Source organism: Felis catus, chromosome A2 (genome assembly GCF_018350175.1).
Source record: "Felis catus isolate Fca126 chromosome A2, F.catus_Fca126_mat1.0, whole genome shotgun sequence".
Lineage (NCBI taxonomy): Eukaryota > Metazoa > Chordata > Mammalia > Carnivora > Felidae > Felis > Felis catus.
In genome coordinates this window covers 114,950,040-114,971,171 of record NC_058369.1, presented here as the reverse complement: position 1 = coordinate 114,971,171, position 21,132 = coordinate 114,950,040, and the positions used below count along the sequence as shown (strand labels likewise).

The window sequence follows — 21,132 nt, the reverse complement described above, 5'->3', positions numbered from 1 at the left end:
ATATTTTGAAGGTGGAAAGGAGATGGACAAGTGGTAAGTGAGTTAGCAGAGCTGGGAAAGGTGAATTCTAGACTGGTAGTGGGGAAAGTGGAGAATTCCCTGATCTAAACTTCAGAATCTCCCGAAGAGTTTGGAATTGGTAGCACCAGGTATCTATGGAATTAGAGAAAGGGGGAGAGCCTAAAATAGAAAAGCCAAGGAGGTAGTCATAGACCCTCCAACAATTCTGTGATGTTAGATCATTGCCCTATCCCCACTCCAACCTTAGCAGAAGCCTGGAGTAGTTTTTCTCTGGAGATGATAAACACAGAGCCTTTGTACTGTCAACTCAAGCATAGTTGAGGGCAGTGGCAGAGATATTGTCCAAAAACACACCTAGGCTCTTAGAATTCTGCCAGCCAGGACTCTAACTTCCAATTAGAGTAGAACTGTATACTCTGGTGTATCTGACCAATCCAAGAAGAAATACCTGATGTTTCTGATGTTGGAGGTTCCCTACCAAACAATCCAGCTAGGTCCCACTATAGTGAAACCAAAACTGGCCAAACCCCATTCAAAGGCCAGGGCTTCCAGCCAGTTTTTAAGCCCCTATTTAATATGAGAAGACAACCAGAATACCAGGCCCATAAGAACAGCCTGAAATGAAAGAGACCAAAATAATGAAACAAACAACTAGAAAAAGCCAACTGAAAGGGGGAAAAAGAGATTTAAAGGAAGAGATGCAATGAGAAGAAAACATCAAGGAAAAAAACTATTATTAATATATTTAGAGATAAAAAAAAATATTTTAGCTGTAAGGTGAAAATAGGATGCTAGAAAAAGCAACTAATAGAACAAAAAAAATCCTCTTAGAAATTAACAAAATGACATCAAAAGTGAATATTTCAATAAAAGGGTTGGAAGATACTGTTGAGGAAATATCCCAGAAATTAGAAAGAAACAAGAGAGAAACAGAGGAGAAAATTAAAGATAAAATAATAAGAGGATCAATCCAGGAAGTGCAGTTTCTGAATAAAAGTGTCCAAAAGAGGGAACAGAACAAACTAAGGGGAGGAAGTCATCAACAAAGTAATTCAAGTACATTTCCCAGAATTGGAAGACATGAGTTTCCTGTCGGAAATTGCCTATTGCCCAGCACAATGCAAGAAAATAGACCCACACCCAAGGCACAGTATTGTGAAATTTCAGGGCACTCAAGACAAGGGGACAATCTTAAAAACTTCAAGGGAGACAAAACAGGTCACATACAAAGAACAACTATCAGAATAACTCTAGGCTTCTTAAGAGCAACACTAAAAGCTAAAACGCAATTTAGAATCGAGTGTGAAGTAGAATAAGGATATATTTAGTCTTGGAAGCATTAAACTTTTTTTTTTTTTTTTTTTACCTCCCACACACCCTTTCTTAAGAAGCTACTGTGGGATGAGCACCACTAAAACAATGGAGAAAACCAAATAAGACTGAGACAAGAGATACAGGAAACAGGAGAAAGGTGAAGGGAATCTCCAGGTGATGGTAAAGGAAGTTTCCAGATAGCAAGTGTGCACTAGACGTGGAGAGTAGCCAGTCCACATTAGAATAAGTCAGGAGGCTCTGAGATGGGCTTCTTTAAAGATGTAAAATGACTAGAAAACCTGATGTGTATGAGTGTCTCAAGAAGATAGTCATACATTGAACAGAAAATGGAGTATTTAAATTGCTAAGTACATAACAAAATAATAAGCAAAGGCAAAAAGGGAGACTTTTTATTCATTCCAGAGGAATCACAAAGATATTTAGGAAAGGAAAAAAACAAACAAACATGGTTTGCATCATGATTCAGTTCTGAATAGTTTTTAGTTATAATAATGTAAACACTAAATACTGATGTAACCAAAATAATTACATAAACTATGTTTGAATAGTAAAGAGATAGAAAGGGTATATTGTGGGTGGGGAGTTAAAGAGAACAAAATGATAACATTGTGGCAAGTTAATAGAGAATGCCTAATCCCGAAAAATCAAGAAGTAGCAATATAAGGAGATTATTTGGAGATATATAGGTAAAATTTTCTAAAATAATTACCTAAAAACAAAACAAAACAAAACAAAAACAACCTGAAAGTTGATGCCTCTAGTGAGGAACTTCAATTTTTCTTAACAAATCTTGTAGAACTATTCAACTCCTTAAATTGTGTGCATGTGTAATTTTGATTAAAAAAAATTTTTTTTAAAGAATGTGCTTCCCCTGCTATGTTCTTTATCTCTGAAATGTTTGAGAATACCATTGCGGAGGATGATATAAAGGTGATTCAAGCATCCTGAGGCTGGTTAGATGAAGTGTCTTTTAGATTTTCTTCTAAGCCTGGAGTTTGATGAGCTTTCAGAAACGGGACCACCTAGTTTCCAAAGCAGTTGACTTCCCATTGAACAGTGGATAAGTTCTTCCTTAAACTGAAATATAGCTTCAGATAATCTGTATCACTGTTCTAGTTTTACTACTTGGGATACAAAGAACAAGACTATTCTTTACCAGCCCCCTTGAAACACAATTAGACATTAGACATGATTATCAGCATTGACAAACCATTCCTATTTCCCACACCTACTTGCATAGTTTTGGTCTTCTCACATTGCCCTACTGAAGAGAGAGAGAGAGAGAGAGAGAGAGAGAGAGAGAGAGAGGGAGAGAGAGAGAGAGAGAGAGAGAGAGAGAGAGAGAGAGAGAGAGAGAGATTCTATGTTCAAAAGAGAACAGAATATTCCAACTGTGGCCTGACCATAGGACACCTCATCCTTGACTGTGAAGCTTAGCGAAGAGTGGAGACTATAACCAGCCATTCTGAGTGTAGATCCAGCTTTGACACTTCCTAGCTGTGTAATTTAGAGTGAATTATACAGATCACCTTGGTATCTCAGTCTGTTAAGCATCCAACTCTTGACTCCTGCTCAGGTCATGATCTCACAGCCCTGTATCCAGCTCTGTGTTGGCAGTGGGGAGCCTGCTTGGGATTCTCTCTCTCCCTGGCTCTCTGCCCCTCCCTGACTCATGCATGTGCCCCCCCCACACACACCTCTCAAAATAAATAAATAAACATTTTAGAATCAATTGTATGAACTCCTCTGTCCTTCAGTGTCCTTGTCTCTAAAGTGGGGCAATGTCAGCATCTTTCTCATGGGGTTATGAAAATTAAATGATGTGATATATGCCCAGTGCTTAGAATAAAGACTGACACATAGCAGATATATTCGATGAGTGTTATCTGTTAACTTTATCCCTATCATTCCATTGATGTAGCCCAAGATACCTATTAGTAGAACAATTAATCAAACAACAAGTATCCATTGAGTTCCTACTCTCTGTTAGATGCTGGGAATGAGGAATGTAAGACCAGCCCCTTATCTGGAGGAGTTAATAGTCCATCACCATGTTGATTCCTTAAATTAATTAAGAACTAAAGTCCTTCACAATTGGGTTTTTTTTTTTTTTTTTTCATTTTGAAAAAAATAGAGGGGCGCCTGGGTGGCTCAGTCGGTTAAGTGCCATCCAACTTCAGCTCAGGTCATCATCTCACAGTTTGTGAGTTCAAGCCCCGCATCAGACTCTGTGCTGACAGCTCAGAGCCTGGAGCCTGCTTCAGATTCTGCGTCTCCCTCTCTCTCTGCCCCTCCCATGCCCGCACTCTGTCTCTCTCTCTCTCTCAAAAAGAAATAAACATTAGAAAAATTTTTAAAAAAAGGAAAAAATAGAACATTTTTAGAAATTCAATTAGGGGCGCCTGGGTGGCGCAGTTGGTTAAGCGTCCGACTTCAGCCAGGTCACGATCTCGCGGTCCGTGAGTTCGAGCCCCGCGTCAGGCTCTGGGCTGATGGCTCAGAGCCTGGAGACTGTTTCCGATTCTGTGTCTCCCTTTCTCTCTGCCCCTCCCTCATTCATGCTCTGTCTCTCTCTGTCTCAAAAATAAATAAACGTTGAAAAAAAAAATTTAAAAAAAAAAAAGAAATTCAATTATTCTATCAAAGATATACATGTACATCATTTAGAAAGTTAAATAGTATTAAAAAATTTATAACAAAACTGCACCATTCCCTATACTCTTACAGGGCCCCTCCCCAGAGGCAACCACTGTTGATTCTCTTGGCCGTTTCTTCTGGAGTATATACCTTGGCACTTCCAAATAATATGCTTAGATTATACTGCTTTGAATTGTGACTTTTAGACATTTTCTAACAGCTGTTATGGCAGATAGGCATCCAATACTCTTACGCTGTCTTTCCCTCTGTTCCTGTGTCCCATACTGGCAAGATTACACACTTTTGATTAATCAACTTCTGTGCTTACCTAACTTGTTCATGCAAATATAATTCACAGTTGAGCATTGTGGACTCTGGTTGTTTCTTCTTGATTTTCCTGAAGTTAATTGTTGCCTCTCCACCCCCCACCCCCGCCACTTATTTCATTTTCTTTGTACCTACCTTCTAGTAGACACCAGATCAACCAACATGAGGTAATCTACCAGTCTCTTTCTTTCTCTTAAATAGAGCCTCCCCACCCCCACCCTAACCTTATTCTATCTGGGTTGAGGGCTCGCCATGCTGTTGCAGCACTGCCATCTTAGAATGTTGCACTAATCAACCTTGGAATGCCCTGTTTTTCTTCTGAGTTGAATTCCTTATCTCTTCCTCTTTCTTGGTTTACTCTTTTGTTTTGGTGGAGAACATCCCCTAGTAGTCAAGACAAAAAGGATCTTACCTTTGTCTCCAGTTCTGAAACATAATAAATGTTCCCGGGCATGGGCCTGTTTTCACCTATTATGTTGGGCCTTCTGTGACCCTTTCAGGAAATCTGGAAACTCCTATCTTTCACTTCTGAGAAATTTGCTTGAATTATTTTATTGATGATTTCCTCCCCTTGGTGTTCTGTTCCCTCTTTCTGAAACTCTTGTTAATTAGATATTGGAAATCCTGGATTGGTCCTCTAATGTCTTTACTTTTTCTTTTCTGTTGTTCCCTCTGTTATACTCTCCTTTTTAGGAGAATACCTCAACTTTATTTTCTAATCATTTTTTTTTTGTCGTTTCTCATTATTACCGCCATGTTTATTAATTTCTAATATTTCTCTCTTTTTTTTAATGTTTGTTATTTTTTGAGCGAGAAAGCACAAGCTGGGGAGGGGCAGGGAGAGAGGGGACAGAGGATCCAAAGCAGGCTCCTCGCTGACAGCAGCAAGCCTGATGTGGGACTTGAACCCACCAATTGTGAGATCACAACCTGAATCAAAGTTGGACACTCAACCAACTGAGCCACCTAGGCACCCTTCTACCACTTCTCTTTTTTTAACCTGGGTATTGCTTTTCAAGTTTCCTAGTATTGTTTTAAGAGTATAACATTGTCTCTTATTTTCCTGAGAGTATTAATGACAATTTTTAATTTGTTTTAATCCCTATATATTTTGTTTCCTCCAAGTTGTTTTTATCCATTTGTTTTGTTATCTAGTTTTCTTGTTTTACGCCTTCCTTAGATATCTGATAATCCTTGGATGTCTGCTCAGGATTAGAACAGAGGACTAAAAAGCTAACTGGAACCTCTAAGCTTGTAGATGGGGCTTGTTGACTTTGAGCTTCACTGTAGCATGATCTGGAAGTACTGTTTATTGTAGGAAACCTGGTTTATTTTTTTCTGGTCTTTTTTCTTGGGCTGGTCATATTCTCCAGAAAAAAACTTTTCTTATCCCCTGTTAAGTTACAAGGTTATGCTGTCAGTGTTCTCATAGCCAATTGAGGAAATAGGGCTGGCAGTCTCAGCATTTTATGGCCACTATATGCCCTAGTTTGTGGTTCTGTTCCCAAACCAACAGCTGGGCCAGTTGACCTCCAATCCAGAAAGAATGTCTTCAAAGAATAAACCTACTATTTTCTAATGGGGTGGTTAGCCCTCAGGTTCTGAAGTATCTGGGACTGCCAGTTCTTGAATATTTTGAGGACTATACTATAAATTTTGATAGTTTCCCATTTTTGCCGTTGTTGGCTTAATGTTCTATGGCGTGCCAAGTTACTTCAGTCCCAACTACATATGAGCTGCATTATTTATGAGGATTACTTTTCTTTCTTCCTTCCACTTCCTGGTTTCCCACCCTCTTTCCCTCTCTTTCTTACTCTGTTTTCACTATTCTTTCTTTCTGGATATTGGCCCTTCTGTATTAATGTCATATTAAAAGCAAACAAACAAACAAACAAACAAACCTTTTTTCTCTTTTTCATTGCTTTCTGTTTTTCCTATTCATTCTGGGAGATTTGCTCAGCTTTAGTATTTTGTTTATTTTATTGTTATTATCATCATCATCAGCTTTATTATTTAACATATTGAGCTTTTCATCATTGCTGTCATATTTAGAATTCCCAAGAGCTCTCTTTTTAAAAATGGTGTCTTGTTAGAACACCTAGGTGGTTCAGTCAGTTAAGGGCGAGCCCAACTTTGGCTCAGGTCATGATCTCACGGTTTATGAGTTCAAGTCCTACATCAGGCTCTCTGTTGTTAGCATGGAGCCTGCTTCACATTCTCTGTCCCCCCTACCTCTTCACTCCTCTCCTGCAGTGCTCTCTCTCTCTGTCTCTCTCAAAAATAAATTAAAAATTTTTAAAAAGTATCTTATTGCATGAATATATCTTCTTTTAGCTCTGAGGAAATTAATATTGACTTAAAACATTGTTTTTTCTAATTCTTATTTTTTAATTTCTCCTGAGTTTCTTCTTTGTGTTGGTTTATTTGGTTTATTTCTTTCAATGATGTGGATTTTTTTCAAATGTCTTGGTTACTTATTTGTAAGTACCAACCAAGGGAGAGGTACTAAAATATATATGGGAAGTTTTATGTAGGTGGGGCTTGTTAGTTGGTACGCTTTTCTGAAGAGAGATATGGGAGAGCTCTTGATTTTTCTGTTGGAAGACCTTAAATGTCAGTATATGCAGGATGTGGGGGCAGGTCTCTTCTGGCGTATTCAGTTTCCCCAGAAAGGAGTTGTCCAATTTCTTGACTGGAGGACAGAAACCTGCCTTGCAAGTATTCTGATAGCTCAGCCTCACAAAGGTTAGCAAAAGGGGCGATGTCAGTGCACCTGCATGTCTCATTATCCAGAGTGACTCTTCCACTTAATGTCCCCGTTTTCTGTTGGTATTTCACTCTGCCCACACCTGTGGCTGAAGTCTCATACACAGACTCCCTTGGCTGTTTAGGTTTTTTCCTCCTTTACATTTTTTTTGTAATGCCATTTTTATGGGTTTGGGGTGAATAAATACAAATCTTTAATTCTTTAAGTGTAACTAGAAGTTCTGCTTGTATATTTATTCTTACCTCCTCTGGCCAAGTCATATCTTCTCCCTGAACTTGTACTGTTGTTTACATGGAACCTTACTCTGCTGAGCCTTGTTTAATCTGGAAGAGCATATTGGGATGCTGAATCTGCCTTTTAATATGAGTGAGAGTACTTATTTGTGGGGCTAGACTCCCTCAGGATTCTGGAATAGGGGTCAATATACCAACTTCTACAGGATAGCTCTGGGTGAGAGAAAGGAGACTGATCCAAGGAATAGGCATGCATACTATATGTGTGCAGGCACCATGGGTGTGGTGGGGCTGGAACCGATGTGCTTACTGAACTCACACAGCTCATGTTCATCTTCAGCATGGGGCCCTGGCACTGCTTGTGCACCTCTGGGAAGCTGTGTTGATGCTTTTGCTTTATGCTTCACTCTGCATTTGCTCTTGCAGATTGTTAGTTGCCCCTTTGTCCTGGAGCAGGGATTTTTTTTTTTTTAATGTTTATTTATTTATTTTGAGAGAGAGAGAGAGAACATGTGAGCAGGGGAGGGGCAGAGAGAGGGAGAGAGACAATCCCAAGCAGGCTCCATGCTGTCAGTGCAGAGCCTGTATTGGGGCTCAACCTCATGAACTGTTAGATCATGCTCTGAGCCAAAGCCAAGAATTGGTCGCTTAATAGACAGCACCACCCAGGCGCCACTGGAATGGGGATTCTTAAGAAAGCCTGGTGGTACAGCTTTTCCTTCTTACATGCACCTGATATTCTAAGAAGAGGTCATAATGTAATTAAGATAGAGTGTACAAATAGTAGATACAACAAATTAAACTAGGCAAAAGCCATTGCTATTATGTTGGAATGGGAATAGAAATGTATATATATATATATATATATATATATATATATATATGGCTTAAAAACAGACAAACAAAAAGCTGAAAAAAACAATGGTTACCAAGCTCCATTTGGACATTTTAGAACTTAATGAATGAGTATGTTGAAAGTCTTTCTTAACCTAGTCCCCAAGCAAGAGACCCGCATAAAACAGTCCTTTGTTAGCCTGCATTAGATTTACACCATGATTTTGAAAGTAGTAAAACTACTTTTAAAAATGGTCCTGTTGGGGCGCCTGGGTGGCTCAGTCGGTTAAGCGTCCGACTTCAGCCAGGTCACGATCTCGTGCTCTGTGAGTTCGAGCCCTGCGTCGGGCTCTGGGCTGATGGCTCGGAGCCTGGAGCCTGTTTCCGATTCTGTCTCCCTCTCTCTCTGTCCCTCCCCCATTCATGCTCTGTCTCTCTCTGTCCCAAAAATAAATAAATGTTGAAAAAAAAAATTAAAAAAATAAATAAATAAAAATGGTCCTATAAATCACATTAAAGCATAAAGGAGGTTTTTCACTAATTCAGACTGGCCATCATCCTGTTAGTTCAAAATGATCCATATTATCAAGCAGATTCTAAGGCTTTCTTTCGAATAACTAGTGGACGCTTTACTGGAGCATGAGGAATTTGTTTTCTGTTCTCATCCAGAGCCCAGGAAGCTGGTTTGACGTCAGGGCCAAGCTGGGGTATTGTGGGGTGGGGCGGGAATAGCGCTCCACTCAGAGTTGGCATGGAGTCCTCAGCTGTCTGCCCCTCCTCCATGTGTCCAATAGTCTCCATCTGCAGGGCAGGAGGAAAGGGAATGTCAATTTGTCCTGGCTTTGGGTGTATTAAAAACATCTGCTAAGAGAATGGTTTTCAACTGGGGGTAGAATACTTGTGACCCAAAGTTGTGTAAGTGGGTTGTGGAATTTTTATAACAGTTCCTAAGAACCAGTGTACCTTCACCCCCGTGATTATCTGCAAGCACGCTATGCATTATTATTAACTTTGTAAATGTGCAATGGATTTTTCTTTTTGTGGTGATGGCAATTACAGAATTCATGTTCTGTGTTTTACTTACCTGTGTTGTGGTCTAGACTTAAGGTAGTTGTAAAATCCTCAATTGTTGTATTGCGAAATTCAACTACTGTGACATCATCATTTGCTAATATGTTTTCTAGACACAGGAATAAAATTTACTTCCAATAATAGTATTGCAATTATTAATGTCCTTAAAAGCTTTACCTTTTAAATAAAAGGTAAGAATAACACCAGAATGCCTGTTAATATGTAATTCCCTTCTTAGGAGAAATGAAACTTTAATTTTAATCACGGTGAGACAGAGTTTCTTTATGCAAGTATTGGTGGGATGTAAAATGCAATAAAAAAAATGGAGTGCCATTTCTACGCAACTGAGCGAAATGAGCTGGGATTGGGGACAGACTCAGCAGCGGGGAGCTCCGCTGTCTGAGGTTTCCCACTTGCCATGTCTTTGGTTGGGCTGAAGAGGAGCACGTAAAAGCATCAAGAATCCTACAGCATGTGAAGTGCTGTGTTACTTATTTTTCTTTCCACTTAACATGGAAAATCTCAAACATGCACAAAAGTAGAGAGATTCGTGTAATGAACCATCATTTCAAAAATTTATTTTCCATCTAACACCATCAACCTGATGTACAAAGACTCGAAGTGGTGGATATGAGAAGTACTTACAAGTAGGGTAGAACTTAAAAACATGGCAAGAACATATTTACCTGTGTGCCCAGCTTTACTTCTTCTCCGGGGAATACCAGTGCGTTTTTAACGACGAAACGTTTTCTGAACTTTTAACAAGAGACATGCTTTGTAGGACTCACGTGGATTTGCTAGAGCTCAGGGCAGGCTCAGGGGAACAGACAGATCTGGGCATCTGACCTTGCCGTCTATTGTCCCAAGTCAGGTGTAAATGGAGTCAACAGTAGTAGACACAGCAGGGGACGCCCGTGCTAAAAGAGCACCCTCACAGGTCCATAGTGGCCCCGGGAAAGCTATCAGATTAGGGTCACGCTTGATTCATAGGCTTTAAAAATGCCAGTGATCTGCAGTACCCGAGGGCATGTGGGTGCAGTTTCCAATTCTGCCCCCGGAATTCCCACTCACCCTTCAGGCTCCTGATTATGGCTGACACAGGTGAGCCAGGGAGCAAAGGCTGCACATTCCTTTTTCAGAGGAATGTCGCTGTTTAATTTACCGCATGGAAAGCCCTGAAACCCCCCAGGGCCTTCCAAAAATAGATGGGATTAGTCAGTAGTGACATTTACAGGGTTTTTTTCCCCCCTTTCCTCCCCCCTTCTCAGGAATGACAAAAGTTTTTTGTTTTTTTTTTTCTTTCTGCTTCGTAATCTTATCTCCCTTGAGGATTTTCGCCTTAAGAGAAAAGACACGGTTAAATTCTATACTGGATTTACTGGATTTTATTGCAAAATTAAAAAAAAAAATCTAAATTACCATAGCCAATCTGGGGTGGTGTTTCAGTTACACTGATAACGGACAAGGGTTGAAATGGAAGCTGTCATTTGGAGAAACTTGGGTGAGTTAGTGAAGAGAGGAGAGAAGTGAACCCCCTGAAGTAGTGAAAGTCTGAAATTCCTCAGCCATCCATTTGGATAATGATTGTTTTCCATACAATAGGAACCAAGGAGGAGGTGTTGATACAGATACTGCAAGATTCTTTTCTAACCACAGGAGTAGGTGTCCAGGGCTCACACCTGCTTTACACACTGATGAAATGTAACCACATATGTCAGGCACCAAAGAGGCACTAATTCAAAAAGAGGTAGAATGTCAGTAACGGAGGGTAAGGCAGGCCACCCATTCACTCACTGGTCTGTTAGTTCATTCATTCATTCACTCGTTCGTTCTTTCATCCACTCATTTCTTTCTTCTTTCCAGTTCCAGGGCCTCAGGTCCCATGAATGCTCCTGGTAGCGTTACCTCCTGCTCTTTGTTCAGGTCTCAGCCAGATTTTACTTCCTTAGGGGAAGCCTCCCGTGCCCCCTCACCTCCACTTCCACCCAATAGGTGGATCACGTTCTTACAGAACTACACTCTCTGGTATATAATAGACACTCAGTAAACATTTGTTGAAGGAATGAACAAGTTAATCCATTTATCCGTACATTCTTTTCTTTGTCTCTTCACTAAGCAAGAATTTACTAAGCAACAGCTATGTGAGGACCCTGGCCAGGTGGGCCAGGATGGGAGGAGAGCAACCTTTCACCCCTGAGAACAAAAACATGTCAGGACCCACCTTCTTCAAAACCAGAGAGAGCTGTTAGATGGATTTCAGCTTGGGCCAGGGGGTGGAGGTTTATGGAATCAACCAGAAGGCATGGAGAGATAGGAAACAGTGCTAAGTTTACACTTGTGCCAACCTCATGTTGACTCTTAGAATCTGAAATATCATTTTCCTAGCAAGGAAACTGTGGCCTAGAGAGATAAATTGACTTACTTTGAAGTCACAGAACTGGTAAACTTGGTTCTCCGAGATTTTTTGAACTGATTACAAGTCACTGTGGATTGAACTATAGGAATCTGCAGTATGTTTTGGTGCCTTGGATGTGAAAGGAGACAGGTTATTCCAGAGAAGTGACAGGACCCAGAGTGTGGATCCCAGAAGAAACGTCTGGAAGAGAAAAGGAACCGTTTAGAGTTTCAGGACTCTTCTACCTTGAGGTGGTGGTGGCAGAGGGGGTACCAGCAACCCCACCAGCAGAACATTCTGGGAGGGGGCTATTCCTTCAGCAGTTGATTCAATAATTGCAGAGTTTTTACCAAAAAGTAAACTTTTCTCATGGTAGTGTGGAAGTTTCTGGGTGCTTCCACTTCCCAGATGGACACTTGTTCTATTGAACTTGACTATTCCATTTAATAGGTCATCAGTTGGGTATTTTCGAAATAACTACATCTTGTGTGCAGAGTTTGGGCAGTACAAAGCCCTTTCACATGCAGTAGCTTGCTTGGCCCTATGACACTCCTGTGAAGAAATTAAGACTAGAGGCCTTGTGGTTTGTCCAAGACACATGTCGGGTTAGTGGAGGAACAAGAGCTTGAACTCGGGTCCCTGACTCAGGTCTTATACTGTGTATGGGAGGCTATTGGAGGCCGAGGAAGTAGAAGTGACTCACGTGAAAGAAAGTGCTTTTCCCGCAGGCTGGAGACAGCGAAGTGTGACAAGGGCTTTGAAAGCACTCAGATTTCATTTTTAATACTTCTCAGAGATGTGCTTTACTCACCTGAACCTTTTCTTACCACATGCTATAGCAGAAGGTGACAAAGGTGAACAGCAACTTTTAAGGGTGATTGTTAGCAACCAATTATACAGCATTCACTATGGGGCAAACACTAAATGCTTCATATGTATTAGTTCATTTAATCTCACAATAAGTCTCACAATTATCCCCATTTTACAGGTGTCGAAATTAAGGCACAGAGAGATTAAATTTAATTATTAAAGCCTCAAGGTGAGTTTATTGTCTGAGGTCTGTCTTCTTAATCACCACATTTTTTTAACCTACTGACTTTTTACCTATAATATTATTGAGCCATCTTAGAACATAGGAAAGGCCTTAGTATTGCATTCTCAAAAATATTCTTAAAACTGTGGGTTTCAAAAAAATTACTTTTCTTTCTACAGTAATTTTATAGAAAATGACAGTTCTTGAATAGGCAATCCATAAGCACAGCACAATATAACGACTAAAAAGTGTGTAAAAAAGTCAGTCTCCCTCCACCCTGCTCCCCAGCTGATGATTCCATCTCCAGAGGCATCTGCTGTTAACAGTTTCTAATATTAAAAATGATGTTTGGAGATTTACTTTCTCATTTGTGCTTAAAGTAGAAAGAAATGTGGTAGAAGGGACCCCAGCTCTGGCCTTGGATGTATACTCTATCAGGATTGAGGCACATCCGGGCTGTCTGGTAAACTGCTTGGGCAGCCAGCCAAAAGTCAGAGGGCGGGTGGAGTGAGGAACTATCTGGGAGAGATGAGTGCCTAAGGGAAAAGGAGCTTGGCCCCACATCAAAGCTTCTAGGCTTTGTGGGGGGAAAGGGAGATTCTGAAGAAGAATCGGTAATTTCCTCAACTCCCATGGCAGACCCCCATGGAGTCATTTCTGAGTCCTTTGGTTTTGGAGAGAACCCAGTGGGCTGAGGTAAAGCCTGCAAAGGCTCTCTCTTTTAATGTTATGGAAGACATGAGAGCACTACTTGAGGACCCCTCCCTCACAGCAGGCCACGATAAGGGGAGAACCTCCTTGCTCAGTTCACCCCAGGTTACTGGACCTCTGAGTTTCCTAGGAGTGGTGATGTAGGGCCATTAAAGCAGTAGAACCTTGAGGGAGGTGACCTCACAGTGAGAGTTAGAGATAGTGCTTCACAGACCAACATCTCCAGGGGGCTCCAAAACAAGAGAGAAACAAAATGGCAGGCTTGACTTACAAAATGGTAGCTGTAAAAAACACCATATAAAAAACACACGGGATAAAAATGTTTGCTGATTCTCTGCACAGGACATTCTCTTATTGTCTTGATTCTTTGTTCTGGCTGCTCCCTTTGCCTGGGTTGGCCTTTTTTCTTCTCTTTTCCTGCCCAGTTCCTGCTGCTCTTTTAAGACATGATCCGGCAACTCCTTCTCTATACCCCTACACTGCCCCCAGTCCCTGGCCCTGTATATTTGCTATCACCTGACTTGTGTTACAATTATCTGCTAATGGGTCAATCTAAGACCAACCAGGAACTTCTGTTCAGGAGTAGTTCTGATCAGTGTTGTAGTTCCAGTGCATGGCTTTCTATAAATATATAGAGGAAGTGTAGAGTTCCTGCAGGGTGTTCGGTACTACACCTGAGGTACCAGCCCTCCTTGCAAAAGATCCCTTAATAAAGTTTGTGCCATCTAATCATCTACTTTTTGATAGCTTGGCAGACTAGGAAATCTGCCTTTTGGTAGAGAGCAGGGCTAAAATGCCGCTAAATTCTAGATGACTTTGATTTCAGTGAGCATATCTAGAACAGACTGCACTGGAAAATGAGCTCCATTAACACGTCAGCATAATCATTTAATTATCTTAGATAGCCATCAAAGTACTGGCTGTATTACTCAAGTCTGGGTCATTGAAGAAAAGTAAAAACAATTGAGAAATTTCATTCTGTTTCTGTGAGGGAAATGTTTTATGACAACATGTTGAGGTAGCCTGAAGTCTCCATATTATTGTTATGTTTCCCCCCACTCACTCTCTTTTTCTTTTGCCTCCAATGTCTTTCTCCATTACAGACATGATGCTTTAAATAATTGGACTCGGGGGCAAGACTAGAATATAGAATATGAACCAATGTTGGGGGTGGCAGAGATAAGTAAATACCTAATTGTGACAGAGGGGAAATAGACCTAACTGTTACACTTTTGGCTTGTAACCCTTTCTGTCTATTCAGAAGATTGTTAGGAAAATAGAAAAAAGTCTGAGCTCTCTGAATTGGTTCTGCTTTATATAGTTTCAACCAGATGAACTAAATTCGTGCTTAGAGATTGCAAGTCTACATGGAATGGTGTAAGCTGAAGGCTTTACACTATGTAAAAATGGTGATTTCCTCCTTTGGAAGTCTAGGAGACAGGAATGGGAGGGGTGGGTGGGGGAATCAGTGTGTAGGTCAAAAATTTGAATTTTAAGTGCAATCTTCTTAGTCATCACTTTCATTTCTGTCTTCTAGGGAAATCTGACACAGCTAGAAAGCAATGGAAAACACTAAGCGTTGCATCAGATATTGAAGAGGAACTGATCATACCGTGGAGATAAAAATGATCTCTTTAAGGAGGATTTCAAAAATCTGGTTATTTCAAGGTAGCAGCCTTTTGGGGGAAAACTAACAAGGGTTCCAGAGGCCAATTATCCCTTGTTAGCAACGTTGGCCTCATGTTAGAATGAGGAATAGATGTGTCTCAACGCTATCCCTCTTCCATTCAGTATAGATCAGCAAGAGAGGGCTCCAAATAAATTTCATCCTTTTTCAGGATGTTTCCCTGTCAAGCACATTCTAGATTCACTCTGTGGAAAAATGTCTATAATGTGTTTAATATGGTTACGATTTTGCTTTATTTCTATTAGGTAAGTGGTTTCCTTTTATTCTTAACACTGCATCTAATATTAGCTTACAGCGTTACTGGCACTGTATGTGACCCAGGGGAGAGTTAGAAAGGAAGTAGAAGATGTGGCCTCAGAGGGCCCATGGGGGAGAAACAACACAATAATGATAATTAACATTTTTATAACACTTGAAAATGTAAAAGTCACTTCCCATTACTTTACCTCATTAATTTTCTCCACAAATACGTTGTGTAGGCTTTACTATCTCCATTTTACAAATGAGGACAGTGAAGCTTGAAGTAGGAGGGACTTCCCCAAGATCACATTCCAGTAAAAAGTGTGATCTTAGAAATCATATTCTGACTCTAAAACTCTATCATATTCCATTGAAAATTGGCAATTATACTCCAATATCTGTGTAAGTACGTGCTGATAAGACTTCATGAATGATCATGGTGGAATGGGGTTCCTCAGGGATGCTTTCTTGGGAGAGGGTGCAGTGCACATGGATGACTGAAGGAATCAAAGTCTCTCCTGCTGGGGGGAGAAAGGTGGAAAATTACATGAGAGGAGAACAAGGGCAGGAATGAGCTGAACATGTGGATCAGGGGAAGGAGACAGATCTTCCCAGGCAGAAGAACCATGACTGAGAATAACGAGGCAAGTCTAGGAGATATTGGTGATGTGAATATAAGGGGTAAGGGAAACATAACACCTGGAATTTTCTTTCCATTGCCTCAAGGAGCCCGGCACTCCTGGTTCACAACAGAAATTGCCATGAGCACTCCTAAGAACATGTTCTGCACTGGTGCCTCAATGGGTAGAAAAGGGGGTTGCCAAGTGAGTTATATATAGAAGTTGTGCAAGGGAAGTTCTTATGCAAAATGACTAAACATGCTTCATTGCCCTGCCTGGTTACTTATAAACGTTGTGTATGTGTAGAAGTTGATGGGAGTCCAGACATTGTCTAAGAGATTTCTCAGAGTAAAATGAGAATAAAGTTGTTCTAAAACACAAAGGGCCTCTAGGTTCATTGCAGCTGTTGATGACAGTCTGTTTCTCTGCCAAGTGGATGCAGTTTTAGCCACATTCGAAGCAAGCATTTCCTATATCTGACACCTTAGAACTTGGGGGAGACTGGGAGACAGAGCCTTACTCAAAGGAGGAACTGACAACTTGGGGGTGGGGAGGGAAGAAAGACATGATGCAGACCTGAATGATCTCTATAGTTATGTAACTTCCTAGCCACAAATCACTTATTAAACCGCTGAATACATAGGACAAAGGCTGTGTGCATTCAGGTTGCTCCAGTTACCTTGAGATCTGGGATCTACAGGGCTGGGTTGTCAGTTGGTCAGGTCAGGAAAACAGCATCACAAGCACAAGAGAGAATTACAAACTCTTGGGAGTCAGTGCCTGACTGGCTGTACCCAGAGTCTCTTCCAGGAGGGTATCTGCCTAATTAGAGCACAGGGATTAGAGTTTGCTTATCCACTTTGATGAAGAGTGTAGGCTCTAGAACTGGGGAGCATACAAGTTCACACTGAAGATCTTAGGACTTGAGTTTCCTTTTTAAGAGAAAGATAATAGTAAAACTGTAGTGAGGAGCAAATGAAATAATGCATGTGCTGCCATTGGGGCTCCTTGTTCCATAGAGTGTAAGATGGAGATTTGCATGCAGATCAGGGATTGGGGTGTCCTCTAGGGATCAGTACTTTGGGGAAGTGAAGATGGCATTACCAGGGAGAGAGAGAAGGTGAACTGTGATGCAATTGTATGAAAAGCTTCACTAATCCCATGAGTGGCTGTGCAGCCACAATGGCCCTCCAGCGTTATCCTAAACTGAGACAAAGGGGGTCGGTCTTACATTCCCACATTGTCCAGTCTCTGGATGTAAGCTGTCCCCAGGAAGGGAGTGTGATCTTGGACAAAGAAACTCTTCAGCAGACAGCAATGCCTCAAGAGGGATTAGCTGATAGCTGTTAGCTGCCAACACTCCAGCAGGTGAAGGCACTGAATGCTAAGCCCTGAAGGGGGTGATAAATCTGAGCCCAGATTTTCAATGTCAACCTGTGTCCTTTGTCCAACAGTCCTCAAATTGTTTACGATTTCCCCTTTTCCAAGTGTACAACTTTCTGAATAAATGACCACTGATCCCTTTAGGGAGGGATTCAAGTGATCATTACTATATATACTTATCATGATGTTATAGGGTTCTCCTTCCTTGGGGGACTTTTCTCTCAGTCAGTATGTTCCATGTTAAACACTGGCTCAGATCCAGAAATTGGACTAGAGATCATGACTTTTCATTATATTGTCCCTGGTCTCTTGATCACCCATCCTTGATTTCTTTTGTTTGTATAGATTGAATATTACCCTTTTGGCTTGCCCTAGAAATTCTGTATTCTATTAACCATCTCCATGAATTATAGCATTTGTGACTTCTTGCTTCTGGTGGTTAAGGGTGGCTACCTGGCCTCTTTTCAGGATGCTGCTATTCCCATTATAATCGATGAGTCTGATTCTATAGTAACATCCACTACCATCAGTCTGGCCTATAGAAGATGTCCACCATTGAAACTTCTCAGGGATGTTGGTGCCCCTCTACTAGGACATTTCCTGTCACTTTGGTAAACAGAGTGTCTTCTTGGGGATCCCATGGAACAAAGTTTTCTGATGCATTTTCTCGTCTTATTTAGTGTATCTACTTCAGCATGCCTACTTCTCTGAGCCCTTTGATCTCTTTTTCCAGTTTGCCATGGTGGTTCTGGCATTTCCACTTCACTGCTTTTGCCAAATATCCAAAATCCATCCTTGATATGTTTTAGCATTGTCTCCTGAGATATTAAATCCTCTGTCACAAACATAGTATCATAGTTTCTGCTGGCATGTGCTAGCTAGATCCTATAGTTTATTTGGGAAGGGTGTGTGTGTGTGTGTGTGTGTGTGTGTGTGTGTGTGTGTGTGTGTTTCTTAAAAGACTCAGAACTTACCAATTAGGTTATGTTGTGATTTAACCCCAGTTATTGATCTGATGACCTAGATGGGAGGTGGGAATAGATCCTGAGAGCCTATATTAGTTATTTATTGTTGTCTAACAAATTACCTCAAAATCTAGCATCTTAAAACAACAAAATTTATTATCTCCCAGTTTTTGTGGATCAAGAATTTGGGTGTGGGTTAGCTCTGTGTTTCTGGCTCAGGGTCTTTCATGAATTGCAGTCAAGATGTTGCCTGGAGCTGTATTCATTTGAAGGCTTCCAGGAAGGCTCATAACATGGCTGTTGGCAGGAGGTCTTAGTTGCTTGCTGGCTACTTATTGCAGTTCCTTGCCTTGTGTATTTTTCCATAATGCTTTTTTGTTTTGATTAAAATTTTTTTAATGTTTATTTATTTTTGAGAGAGAGAGAGAGAAACAGAGTGGGAGTGGGGAAGGGGCAGAGGGGGAGGAAGACACACAATCCGAAGCAGGCTCCAGGCTCTGAGCTATCAGCACAAAGCCCAACATGATGGGGCTCGAACCCATGAATCGTGAGATCATGACCTGTGAGATCATGACCTGAGCCATAGTTGGATGCTTAACCGACTGAGCCACTGAGTGCCCCATCCATAATGCTGTTTGAGTATCCTTACAGCATAGCAGCTGGCTTTCCCCAGAGTGGGTGATGACCCCCTTAACCCCCCCCCCCAAAAAAAAAGAAAAAAGAAAAAAAAATTTTGGTTAAAACTAACTTTTTGGTTAAAAAAGTCAGTTCCATTCAGAGCAAAAGGAGGCTAGAGAAGAGTGGCTGTATCAGGAAACTGGGACCACTGGGGCTCTCTTTGGGGCTGTCTTCCAGAGAGCAGCATGTGTTGTTATGCAAGTAGATCCCTTGCATTGTCTTCAGGCAAGTGTTGAGTGCTAGCCTTTGGCAGAAAGGGTGAACCAGTTCTGCAGACCCAAAATGTTTAGGGAAATCTGGGGATTTCAGATTTTTTAGTGCATCAGTGGAGGTGTTTCCATCCCAAGTGTCAGTGGCTCACCCCTTCCTAATCAGAGACCAAATTCTGATGTGGAATACGTTCTGGGTTGAGAATTCAATATCCTCTGGGGCTCTGCTATTCTTATAATTGAGTCCTGAATCTGACACTCAGATTTCTCTGTCCTCTGGCTGTAAGATATGAGAGTTTCTCTATATGCTTCCAAAGAAGACTTCTGGTATTAACATTTAGCTTTAATTAGTAATTAATTATACTTAGTCTTTTATGGTTTTTCTCCAATGCATCTCTTTTCCCAGCAATAGCCATCCATAGTCCTTGAATTATTATCTACCCCACATCTCAGATGCTTGACACCTTACACCTGCCAACACATACCCTTCCACTATTTTCCACCCTACTTCACCCTAGAGAAAGTTTTAAAAGTCCTATCAATGCATCTCAGGGTCTATCAGTGCTTCATCTTACCACTGTGGATGAGGTCCTTGTGGTAGCATATTCTAATGTCTGCTTTTCCAGACCTCTCCTGCTCCTCCACCCCAACTGTTGCCATACAAGTTCACTAAGAAACAGGCTCTGAGATAAAGATTTGTATTCTAAAAGGTAATTAGGAAGTGCTTTTGTGAGTGAAGGGAATAAGATGGGACAGAAGGAGAAGCTGAACTGCAATGCAGTTACAAAAAAGGCCTTAGTGGATCCTGTGGGCTGCTCTGGATATGGAATGACCCTGCAGAGTTTACCCGACTTGATGCAAAAGTACTGGGCCTTCTTACCTTTGCATTTAACAGTCATTGGGTAGGCGCTGCCCCCAGGAAGGGTTGAGAATTTGGACAAGGCAGCTGTCTTCAGCTGAGGGCAATTCCCTCACCGAGATGTCGGCTTAGAACTCTCAGCCACCTGTAGTCCCAGCAGCTGGGGGAATGGGTGCCTTAATTCTAAATGGAGTGTTGGGCCTGGGTGGCACAACATAGTATCAGGCCTGAAATTAGGGTGAGGCATATAAGGACCCTAGAGCACAAAAGTTAAGGAGGCACTCACTCTCAAGTGCCAACTCACATGTGCACCACCCTGAGAGTGTGTCTCCTTAAATTCAGTGCCTTGCTTGCTTCATCCTTGTCCTGTCCCCCCGCACAGCATTCCCAATTGTGTGTAATGCACTTAGTCCAGAGTGTGGTATATGGAGAGTGCTTAGAAATTGTTATTAAGTTGTCATTATTACTCTTATTATCATCTCACAGTTCAGCACAACTGGGCTGTTCACATAGCTTGGACAGGACAGGTGGCTGACTGAAAGCAACTTCCTAATCCGGGCTCTAGTTTTGTTTGATAAGACAGGCATCTTCTTTTTTAGACTGGAAACACCTTTCTAGAAGTTGGAGCTGTGGTGGACACCATTAATTGTGTACCTCTAGCTCTTGCTAATAGAACTCCAAAGTTTTGGGTATCAGATAGTCATATCTGATACCAGTCAGAGGAAACTGGCCCCTTCTCAGTTCTGGGAATGAATTCTATTTGGCCTATGGCAATCATGGTGGTCTTATTCCTCTTGGCTGTGATTGACTTAAGCATGGGTGCATGGTACGATTCTGGCTAATGAGATAAGGGGAAGTCTGCTGGAGGCTTCTGGGAAATATTTTCTTCCTTGATAAAAAGAAACTCTCCTGAAGAACTATCCTGGGGATGTAGCCAATACTTGACTCCTAGGACTGTGGTAGCTATCTTAGGCTCATGAGGGAGGCAGCCATCTTGGGATCATGAGGGGAGCCAGCTAACAGGTTGTATTAGTCAGCATTTGCTAGACAAACAGATCAATAGGATATACATATAAGAAGAGATTTATTATAAGGAATTGGCCCATGAAATTATGGAGGCTGAGAAG

The 21,132-nt window shown here is 41.3% G+C and overlaps 1 long non-coding RNA gene across 1 annotated transcript in view; it reads left to right on the top strand.

Moving 5' to 3' along the window:
• The window catches only part of LOC109497482, a 59,120-nt gene extending 42,827 nt beyond the window's left edge, over nucleotides 1-16,293 (top strand). The window contains exon 2 of the long non-coding RNA XR_002153716.2: nucleotides 14,902-16,293. This is a non-coding gene — a long non-coding RNA (uncharacterized LOC109497482). The remainder of the gene's footprint in view (nucleotides 1-14,901) is intronic.
• The last annotated feature ends 4,839 nt before the right edge of the window (nucleotides 16,294-21,132 follow it).